This window comes from Trematomus bernacchii, unplaced genomic scaffold (assembly GCF_902827165.1).
Source record: "Trematomus bernacchii unplaced genomic scaffold, fTreBer1.1, whole genome shotgun sequence".
NCBI lineage: Eukaryota > Metazoa > Chordata > Actinopteri > Perciformes > Nototheniidae > Trematomus > Trematomus bernacchii.
In genome coordinates, this window is record NW_022987744.1 from 89,414 (window position 1) to 100,796 (window position 11,383).

Below are 11,383 nucleotides of genomic sequence, written 5' to 3' on the forward strand. Positions count from 1 at the left end.
ACCTCATCAGTACTACTACTTATGCTAATGAGCCCCTTTGATATGCTAATGAGCCCCTTTGTTCGAGGTGTTATCACATGTAGGTGTGATATTCCCCCATTGTAGTAGATCCTTTGTTGTGTAATCTAATTAGCCTTTGATGTCTGATCCCTTGATGTCTATCCTTTGATGTGAGGGGTGAGGTGTTTGTAACATGTAGGTGTGAACTCCCCATTGTAGTAGATCCTTTGTTGTGTAATCTAATTAGCCTTTGATGTCTGCCCCCCTTGATGTCTATCCTTTGATGTGAGGGGTGAGGTGTTTGTAACATGTAGGTGTGAATTCCCCCTTGTAGTAGATCCTTTTGTTGTCTAATCTAATTACCCTTTGATGTCTGATCCCTTGATGTCTATCCTTTGATGTGAGGGGTGAGGTGTTGTGACATGTAGGTGTGAATTCCCCCTTGTAGTAGATCCTTTTGTTGTCTAATCTAATTACCCTTTGATGTCTATCCTTTGATGTGAGGGGTGAGGTGTTGTGACATGTAGGTGTGATATTCTCCATTGTAGTAGATCCTTTGATGTCTAATCTAATTAGCCTTTGATGTATGTCCTTTGATGTGAGGGTGGTGAGATGTTGTAACATGTCTCGCACTCCATCCCCCTCGCACCCCGTCCCCCTCTCACCCCTTCCTGTCACCCCATCCCCCTCGCACCCCGTCCCCCTCTCACCCCTTCCCCCCTTCCTTTTGCTGTGATGTCAGAAGATAGAGGTGGGGATGGAGCTAGGTAAAAAAAAGAAATCCGTGCAAACTAGATAAAAAGCCAGTCATTTCCACTCACCAAGTCACCTAAACTTTCAAAAACGAAAATGGCAAAGAGACGCATCGATATGGGTTTAATCAGCGAGACGCCTGTGACAACTTACCGCCATCCGTAGGGAGCTCTAGTCAAGAAACGGACGCAGTATCTGTGCCGGGTTCAGACCCTCCGTCGGAGGCTCTTCATGAAAAATGGAGTCTGGATGTGTGAGACTGTCTCCCCTCACACCCCCTCCCACCCCTCCCCTCCCCCCTGCCCGTCACCTCCTGATGTGGCTATCAGCCATTAATTTTCACTCACCAAGTCACCTAAAACGTTTATTGTCCTCTCTAAATTAGATTAGTTTTAATATGATTTGTGTTAACTATGGATGTGCTCTTAAGTTGTAGGGCTTGTGAACTAATGTTTAATTATTTTACTAACTACAACAAAGTCTCTTTGAGAGGAAAATAATAATTTAAAGATCTTAATGACCCCCTGATCTTGTCTTTTTATTGTTTAATTACTTCACACAACTATTAATGAATCCCTATATGAAGTTACATGAGGCTACATTTACTGGTGTTGAGCCCTGGATGATGAAAATAATCTAAGTGTCATGTTAGGGGGACATTACGGAACTCAGGAGCCCGCCCTTGGAGGCTTGGAGAGCGGATAAAGAGAGCTGTATTTACTGGTGTTGAGCCCTGGATGATGTAAATAGTCCAAATGCCATGGTAGGGGGGCATTACAGAACTCAGGAGTCTGCCCTTTGAGGCGTTGTTAACATTAATGCTTTTGTTTTTGTTACTAAGGTACTTTTTTAGATACACTTTTGAAGTGAGCAACACTTTACAACTGGTAGAAAGTTAAGTACTTTTGTATGGAATTGGGTTTTCTTTAGAGCTGTTTTCAGTGAGACAATGCAGTTTCTGATAATTTTAAGTTTCAAGTTTCAAGGCTTTATGGCATATGCCCATTAGCTACAGTGTAGATATGTCAATGAAAAACATAGGTCACAGGCTCCTCCAACAGTGCAACAAATTATATATATATATATATATATATATATATATATATATATATATAGAGCACATAAAACAGATAAAATACTGCAATTTGTGCGTAATTCTCTCACAAAGGAACTGTAAGATACACGTTTATGTATGGAAAACTTTATAACTTGGTAAAATATTCATTCATTTGTAATGAATTACTTGACTAACATTACTTTTTTTTAAATATATGTTTTTAGATACTTTACTTTTGATTTCTTTCATGTTATTTTAACACATTACTTTTTTCATATTTTTCAACATACTGTGATATATATATATTTTTTTCTCTCCATTATATTTTTGAATATACAGTGATTTTTATCAAAATACAACATGCAACTATTACATTATACAATATTACGACTTTTTGCGATATTTTCAACACAATATACTTTTTTGTAGGGCTTCAGGATATTTGGCATGTCATGCATAAAACCGGTGTCATCTTTCCTGAAACTGACGTGCTGTCCGTTTTACAAACAAGTTATCTTTCTGCTTCTTCACCCTCTGAATTGTCCTCCCCCGTCCCTCTTCCTTCAGCCATCACAACAACAATTAAGTCAGATCTGTGAAATTAAACACCTCTTTCCCAAAGCGTGACTTCCCTATTGAGGGAGTGGGGCAGTAGGGCCTAACCCGATTGGCCAAATATACTAACATGCAGAACGTATGGTATGTTTGAAAAAAGACTAACCATCTATCCAGTTCAAGCTGTCTTTAAGATGTGACATTGCGCTCTGACTTTTTCCCCGTAAAATCATGACAAACTATTACTTATTCTTAAATTTGACCTCTTGCTGCTTGCTTGAAAATGATAGATGAAAAATAACTTTTTAAAAAGAGTCAAACAGCGAGGGACATTATACGGGTGAAAGAAACTCTCATTTCTACAGATGACTCCCCCACTCAACGCAATAAGTCCCACCCCAATCAGCAAATCATCCAAAACTAAGGACCCCCCTAAGACGACCGTTGAAAACTAGCCATGGATCTGAGAAAAAACAAGTCTGATGTAGCCTACCCTTATTATCACCAGGATAACGGATATGGGCTTAATGACTGGATGTTACAAAGTAAGGGAGAGGATGTTCCCGAAGAAGAGCTTCCCTCTATATCATATCCGTGTAAGGTCTTTAGGACAAAAGAGGACTATGATAAAATGACATATGAAGAATACCTTTCTTTAAAAGATGGTATTATAGATAACCTTTATAGAAACAATATATCTCATACTACTCGCCAAGATCGCAAACGACAATTAGCAGAAAAGAAAAGCAAAAGTAAAGAAAACCGAAGAAAAAGAAAAAGCAAAATGAAAAGGAGAAGAAAAATGAAAAGCAAACGCAGATTGTGAATGAAAAGAAAAGGGACAATAGGACGGAAAAAGACAAAAAGAAGGAAGGTGAAAAGAAAAAGGAACAAAGTGAAGAAATTTCAACTAACTATAGAGGATGCTGATAGTGTTGTAGAGCCATTACCGGATCATAATAATCTTATAGATCATCTACCGCTAACCGACTGCTGTGAATGTGTTGAACAAATACCAAAAGCAATGGCAGAGCTTTGCTTCAATATAATGAGATACTATGGAATTGCCCAAATTGGCGACAGTGCCAGAACATGTATTAAAAGACTGTTGGAGGATCTCTATTCTAGTATCGGTTGTCATTACAGCGAAGGATATGCCAAAACGTGTGATGACATAGACAAAGCTTTTGAAGACAATTATATGGTACCCGTCCTTACAGCTAAACAAATCCTATGCCAGGTATTCAACAGACCACAAGAAGCACAAGAAGCCCCAGAAAGGATTACATTCAGAGCTAATAATGGTGAAACCGAAGAAGAAGCAAAGCAGATTATAATCGTTGCGGGTGAAAGGATAGAGAATTTGCAAGTGATGTTAATGCACTTATCTGATATAAAAAATGCATTCATTTACTTCCAAGAGACCCCTAAACATCTACGTGGGCAATGTGAATTGAACGATAAACCGATCACTGTAAATGAAACGCGGAGAGAAGCAGCAGTGCAAATCGTTAAGTCTATTACCTTGTATGCACTACGACATTAACTTGGTCAAATGTAATATGTCTTTCTGAAAATGTGGCGAATGGTATGTTTTTCAATTAAGCAACCATAACAAATGAAAATGTGTTTTATTTTTGCTTTCATATATAGTAATAGTATTAACTCCTTTGACTAGACTGTACTAAAATAAGACGTTTCACTGTTAAATAAAAATGGAAGTAGAAAATCGAGATAATGATGAGGTTCGTTATGTATCCAGTAACTATGAACAGCAGTTGAAAATGTTATTTAACCCTTTAACTTTTAAAAACACTTGTACAGTTAAATAATGTATAAATTTTAGTTATTTTCAGCTACCAAGATACTTTTTTGATACACTTTAATGTAGGAACATTTGGCAACTGGTAGAATGTCAATTATTTTGTAATAAAATGTATTTTGACTCTAAAAGGGGAAGTTTTATTTTTTTTCTCCCGTTGTCTATCACTTACTTTTTGGATACAGTTTTATGTATGACAACTTTACAACTGGTAGAAAGTTAAGTACTTTTTCTGAACAGATTTTCTTTAAGACTGTGGCTCTTAAAGGTAAGACAATCCAGTTTTATGGAAGTAACTTAAATTATTTTTTTGTTTTTTCTCCTACAAAGATACTTATAGTTACACTTTAATGGGTGCAAAACTTTATAACTTGGTAAAATATTCATTATTTTGTAATGAATTGAGTTTTCTTTTTTTCTTTTTGTTTTTCAACATACTATTGTACACAATGACTTTTCCATATATATATATATTTTTTTTTTCAGACAAACTATACTTTTGACTTTTTCCGTAAAATCGTGACAAACTATTACTTATTCTTACATTTGACCTCTTGCTGCTTGGTTGGAAATGATAGATGAAAAAGCTACAAAGCTTAAAGAACTTTTCTAAAAACTCTCAATTCTACAGATGAATCCCCCCACTCAACGCAATAAGTCCACCCCCCATTCAGCAAATCATCTAAAACGAAGGACCCCACTAAGACGCCCGTTGAAAACTAGCCAGGGATCTGAGAAAAACCAAGTCTCCCCCCGCGAGTTGCAGCCAGGAACAAACTCCTGGACTACTATCGTCACCACCATTGTGGACACCCAAATCTTGCAATACTACAGCTGCTGATGTTACTCCTGGGGCCAAGACGTCTCTGTTTTTGAACATAGTGAAATCGGAGTTGGTTGATATTCTGGAGAGGGGTGCTGCATCGGTACAGAGAAAAAATCTGCAATGGATGCCGAGTCAGTCACCCCGGCCAGAGGCAACACGATTGTGTGAATGACATTCCAGAATATTTCTTCAGAAACAATTACAACGCGTTAATGAAAAAGACTTTGGCTCGCCGACTTCATTACTGCGATTGACCAGAGTCTTAATGATATAAACATTTACACGGCTGAATGGAGGATCCAAGGCGCTTCGGAGGCTTTTCTGCACAATCTCAAAACTGCAGACGCCTCAAGGAGAGACTTGAAAAGATCCATGCCGAGCTGGATGGAGAGGAAGAAGACAAATAACCAGCGGTTGATTGAAGCCGGGGATTTTTTTTTTTTTCGATACTTTGACTTTTCTTTAAACTAAGATAAAAATGGGTAACTACTATGGAAAACAATCTGTATTTATCTATCAGAATGCAGTCAATACCTGTTTAATAAGTGTGTTGTTGATGACGATTGAAAACAGAATGAGTAGTGATCCCCGTGTAAACAGAACGGCTGAAGTTTGTAAACTAGAAGACATTTTGGATATCGTTCATTCTGGCAGTACTATTCCGGGTCATTGGGAAACGATTGTAAACGAAACATTTAAAGTGGTACTGGAATCTTCATTTTCCGAAACATTCTGTAACATTACCGAAGAAATGAAACAAACACCAAAAGTGTATCATGTGCTCGCATTGTATGCTCTGTTTGTAGATGTAATGCATCTTTGTGTCAAAAACAGCATACACATGAATACTTTGGCCGAAGTGCAAAAACTCCATTATAATATTTCCCTTCATCTGGGGGATTCTGTGCTGGAGAAGATCCTGGGGATGTTGCAATCAGTATAAATGTATTATTGATTCCTATGGGGTGAAAACAATAAATTGTAAATATGAAATTCTGTAAATAAAAAAAGTGTTTTTTACATTTAAAAAAACTGTTGTCTTCAAATCATAGTATAGTATTTCCTACATATCATTTTTTTTAAAAGAGTCACAGTGTAGAATGTCCAAACATTTAATTTAAAAGTACTAGTATAGTATGTTAAAAGTATCTTGAAAAAAAGTCCAAGTATAGTATGTAGTTAAGAAATATATTATATAGTTTTGTCTGCAATGTCAGTATAGGATCTCTAATAAAAAAAAAATGAGAAAGTCATAGTATAGTTTGACAAAAAGATCCTGAAAAAGTCATGACATTGTGTGTTGAAATGGTTTTGAATAAACACATCAGTATTTTAAAAAGTAAAATTGTATCAAGTGCATCAGACAACTCAAATTACTCCATTTGAACCATATTATAAATAAGTAAAGAATGGTCATAGTATATAGCAGGGCTGTTTAATAGTTTTCTGTGTGTCAGTGTTTTTGTGTTTCAGTGTTTTGTGTTTGTGTGTCAGTGTTTCAGTGTTTTGTGTTTTTGTGTGTCAGTGTTTCAGTGTTTTAGTGTTTTCAGTGTTTCAGTGTTTCAATGTTTCAGTGTTTTGTGTGTCAGTGTTTCAGTATTTCAGTGTTTTGTGTTTTTGTGTGTCAGTGTTTCAGTGTTTCAGTGTTTTAGTGTTTTCAGTGTTTCAGTGTTTTGGGGTGTCAGTGTTTCAGTGTTTTGTGTTTTTGTGTGTCAGTGTTTCAGTGTTTCAGTGTTTTTGTGTTTCAGTGTTTCAGTGCTTCAGTGTTTCAGTGTTTTGTGTGTCAGTGTTTCAGTGTTTTGTGCTTCTGTGTTTTTGTGTGTCAGTGTTTTCAGTGTGTCAGTGTGTCAGTGTGTCAGTGTCTCAGTGTTTCAGTGTTTTCAGTGTTTCAGTATTTCAGTGTTTCAGTGTTTTGTGTGTCAGTGTGTCAGTGTTTCAGTGTTTCTGTGTTTCAGTGTTTCAGTGTTTTCAGTATTTCAGTGTTTTGTGTTTCAGTGTTTCAGTGTTTTGTGTTTCTGTGTTTTTGTGTGTCAGTGCTTTCAGTGTTTCAGTATTTCAGTGTTTTGTGTTTCAGTGTTTCAGTGTTTCAGTGTTTTGTGTGTCAGTGTTTCAGTGTTTTGTGTGTCAGTGTGTCAGTGTTTACAGCCTTTCTTTGCTCTGATCAATCCCCAGGGATCCTCCCCTGGAAGGAATATAGCAGGATGAGAGAAAAACATTTAAAAAACGTATCTTAGAAGTGGCTATAGCATTTGATGCAATTCTAAAAGATAGTCAGATTCCTAAAAAGTTACAAACGGATGCTGGAAAAGAATTATTTGTTTCTTCAGCAAGGCTTCAAAAATCTTGTTAAATAATTCAATTAAACACACAATGTCATGACTTTTTCAGGATCTTTTTGTCAAACTATACTATGACTTTCTCATTTTTTTTTTATTAGAGATCCTATACTGACATTGCAGACAAAACTATATAATATATTTCTTAACTACATACTATACTTGGACTTTTTTTCAAGATACTTTTAACATACTATACTAGTACTTTTAAATTAAATGTTTGGACATTCTACACTGTGACTCTTTTTTAAAAAATGATATGTAGGAAATACTATACTATGATTTGAAGACAACAGTTTTTTTAAATGTAAAGAACACTTTTTTTATTTACAGAATTTCATATTTACAATTTATTGTTTTCACCCCATAGGAATCAATAATACATTTATACTGATTGCAACATCCCCAGGATCTTCTCCAGCACAGAATCCCCCAGATGAAGGGAAATATTATAATGGAGTTTTTGCACTTCGGCCAAAGTATTCATGTGTATGCTGTTTTTGACACAAAGATGCATTACATCTACAAACAGAGCATACAATGCGAGCACATGATACACTTTTGGTGTTTGTTTCATTTCTTCGGTAATGTTACAGAATGTTTCGGAAAATGAAGATTCCAGTACCACTTTAAATGTTTCGTTTACAATCGTTTCCCAATGACCCGGAATAGTACTGCCAGAATGAACGATATCCAAAATGTCTTCTAGTTTACAAACTTCAGCCGTTCTGTTTACACGGGGATCACTACTCATTCTGTTTTCAATCGTCATCAACAACACACTTATTAAACAGGTATTGACTGCATTCTGATAGATAAATACAGATTGTTTTCCATAGTAGTTACCCATTTTTATTTTAGTTTAAAGAAAAGTCAAAGTATCGAAAAAAAAAAAAATCCCCGGCTTCAATCAACCGCTGGTTATTTGTCTTCTTCCTCTCCATCCAGCTCGGCATGGATCTTTTCAAGTCTCTCCTTGAGGCGTCTGCAGTTTTGAGATTGTGCAGAAAAGCCTCCGAAGCGCCTTGGATCCTCCATTCAGCCGTGTAAATGTTTATATCATTAAGACTCTGGTCAATCGCAGTAATGAAGTCGGCGAGCCAAAGTCTTTTTCATTAACGCGTTGTAATTGTTTCTGAAGAAATATTCTGGAATGTCATTCACACAATCGTGTTGCCTCTGGCCGGGGTGACTGACTCGGCATCCATTGCAGATTTTCTCTCTGTACCGATGCAGCACCCCTCTCCAGAATATCAACCAACTCCGATTTCACTATGTTCAAAAACAGAGACGTCTTGGCCCCAGGAGTAACATCAGCAGCTGTAGTATTGCAAGATTTGGGTGTCCACAATGGTGGTGACGATAGTAGTCCAGGAGTTTGTTCCTGGCTGCAACTCGCGGGGGGAGACTTGGTTTTTCTCAGATCCCTGGCTAGTTTTCAACGGGCGTCTTAGTGGGGTCCTTCGTTTTAGATGATTTGCTGAATGGGGGGTGGACTTATTGCGTTGAGTGGGGGGATTCATCTGTAGAATTGAGAGTTTTTAGAAAAGTTCTTTAAGCTTTGTAGCTTTTTCATCTATCATTTCCAACCAAGCAGCAAGAGGTCAAATGTAAGAATAAGTAATAGTTTGTCACGATTTTACGGAAAAAGTCAAAAGTATAGTTTGTCTGAAAAAAAAAAATATATATATATATGGAAAAGTCATTGTGTACAATAGTATGTTGAAAAACAAAAACAAAAAAAGAAAACTCAATTCATTACAAAATAATGAATATTTTACCAAGTTATAAAGTTTTGCATCCATTAAAGTGTAACTATAAGTATCTTTGTAGGAGAAAAAACAAAAAAATAATTTAAGTTACTTCCATAAAACTGGATTGTCTTACCTTTAAGAGTCACAGTCTTAAAGAAAATCTGTTCAGAAAAAGTACTTAACTTTCTACCAGTTGTAAAGTTGTCATACATAAAACTGTATCCAAAAAGTAAGTGAAAGACAACGGGAGAAAAAAAATAAAACTTCCCCTTTTAGAGTCAAAATACATTTTATTACAAAATAATTGACATTCTACCAGTTGCCAAATGTTCCTACATTAAAGTGTATCAAAAAAGTATCTTGGTAGCTGAAAATAACTAAAATATATACATTATTTAACTGTACAAGTGTTTTTAAAAGTTAAAGGGTTAAATAACATTTTCAACTGCTGTTCATAGTTACTGGATACATAACGAACCTCATCATTATCTCGATTTTCTACTTCCATTTTTATTTAACAGTGAAACGTCTTATTTTAGTACAGTCTAGTCAAAGGAGTTAATACTATTACTATATATGAAACCAAAAATAAAACACATTTTCATTTGTTATGGTTGCTTAATTGAAAAACACACCATTCGCCACATTTTCAGAAAGACATATTACATTTGACCAAGTTAATGTCGTAGTGCATACAAGGTAATAGACTTAACGATTTGCACTGCTGCTTCTCTCCGCGTTTCATTTACAGTGATCGGTTTATCGTTCAATTCACATTGCCCACGTAGATGTTTAGGGGTCTCTTGGAAGTAAATGAATGCATTTTTTATATCAGATAAGTGCAATTAACATCACTTGCAAATTCTCTATCCTTTCACCCGCAACGATTATAATCTGCTTTGCTTCTTCTTCGGTTTCACCATTATAGCTCTGAATGTAATCCTTTCTGGGGCTTCTTGTGCTTCTTGTGGTCTGTTGAATACCTGGCATAGGATTTGTTTAGCTGTAAGGACGGGTACCATATAATTGTCTTCAAAAGCTTTGTCTATGTCATCACACGTTTTGGCATATCCTTCGCTGTAATGACAACCGATACTAGAATAGAGATCCTCCAACAGTCTTTTAATACATGTTCTGGCACTGTCGCCAATTTGGGCAATTCCATAGTATCTCATTATATTGAAGCAAAGCTCTGCCATTGCTTTTGGTATTTGTTCAACACATTCGCAGCAGTCGGTTAGCGGTAGATGATCTATAAGATTATTATGATCCGGTAATGGCTCTACAACACTATCAGCATCCTCTATAGTTAGTTGAAATTTCTTCACTTTGTTCCTTTTTCTTTTCACCTTGCTTCTTTTTGTCTTTTTCCGTCCTATTGTCCCTTTTCTTTTCATTCGCAATCTGCGTTTGCTTTTCATTTTTCTTCTCCTTTTCATTTTGCTTTTTCTTTTTCTTCGGTTTTCTTTACTTTTGCTTTTCTTTTCTGCTAATTGTCGTTTGCGATCTTGGCGAGTAGTATGAGATATATTGTTTCTATAAAGGTTATCTATAATACCATCTTTTAAAGAAAGGTATTCTTCATATGTCATTTTATCATAGTCCTCTTTTGTCCTAAAGACCTTACACGGATATGATATAGAGGGAAGCTCTTCTTCGGGAACATCCTCTCCCTTACTTTGTAACATCCAGTCATTAAGCCCATATCCGTTATCCTGGTGATAATAAGGGTAGGCTACATCAGACTTGTTTTTTCTCATATCCATGGCTAGTTTTCAACGGTCGTCTTAGGGGGGTCCTTAGTTTTGGATGATTTGCTGATTGGGGTGGGACTTATTGCGTTGAGTGGGGGAGTCATCTGTCGAAATGAGAGTTTCTTTCACCCGTATAATGTCCGTCGCTGTTTGACTCTTTTTAAAAAGTTATTTTTCATCTATCATTTTCAACCAAGCAGCAAGAGGTCAAATTTAAGAATAAGTAATAGTTTGTCATGATTTTACGGGGAAAAAGTCAGAGCGCAATGTCACATCTTAAAGACAGCTTGAACTGGATAGATGGTTAGTCTTTTTTCAAACATACCATACGTTCTGCATGTTAGTATATTTGGCCAATCGGGTTAGGCCCTACTGCCCCACTCCCTCAATAGGGAAGTCACGCTTTGGGAAAGAGGTGTTTAATTTCACAGATCTGACTTAATTGTTGTTGTGATGGCTGAAGGAAGAGGGACGGGGGAGGAAAATTCAGAGGGTGAAGAAGCAGAAAGATAACTTGTTTGTAAAA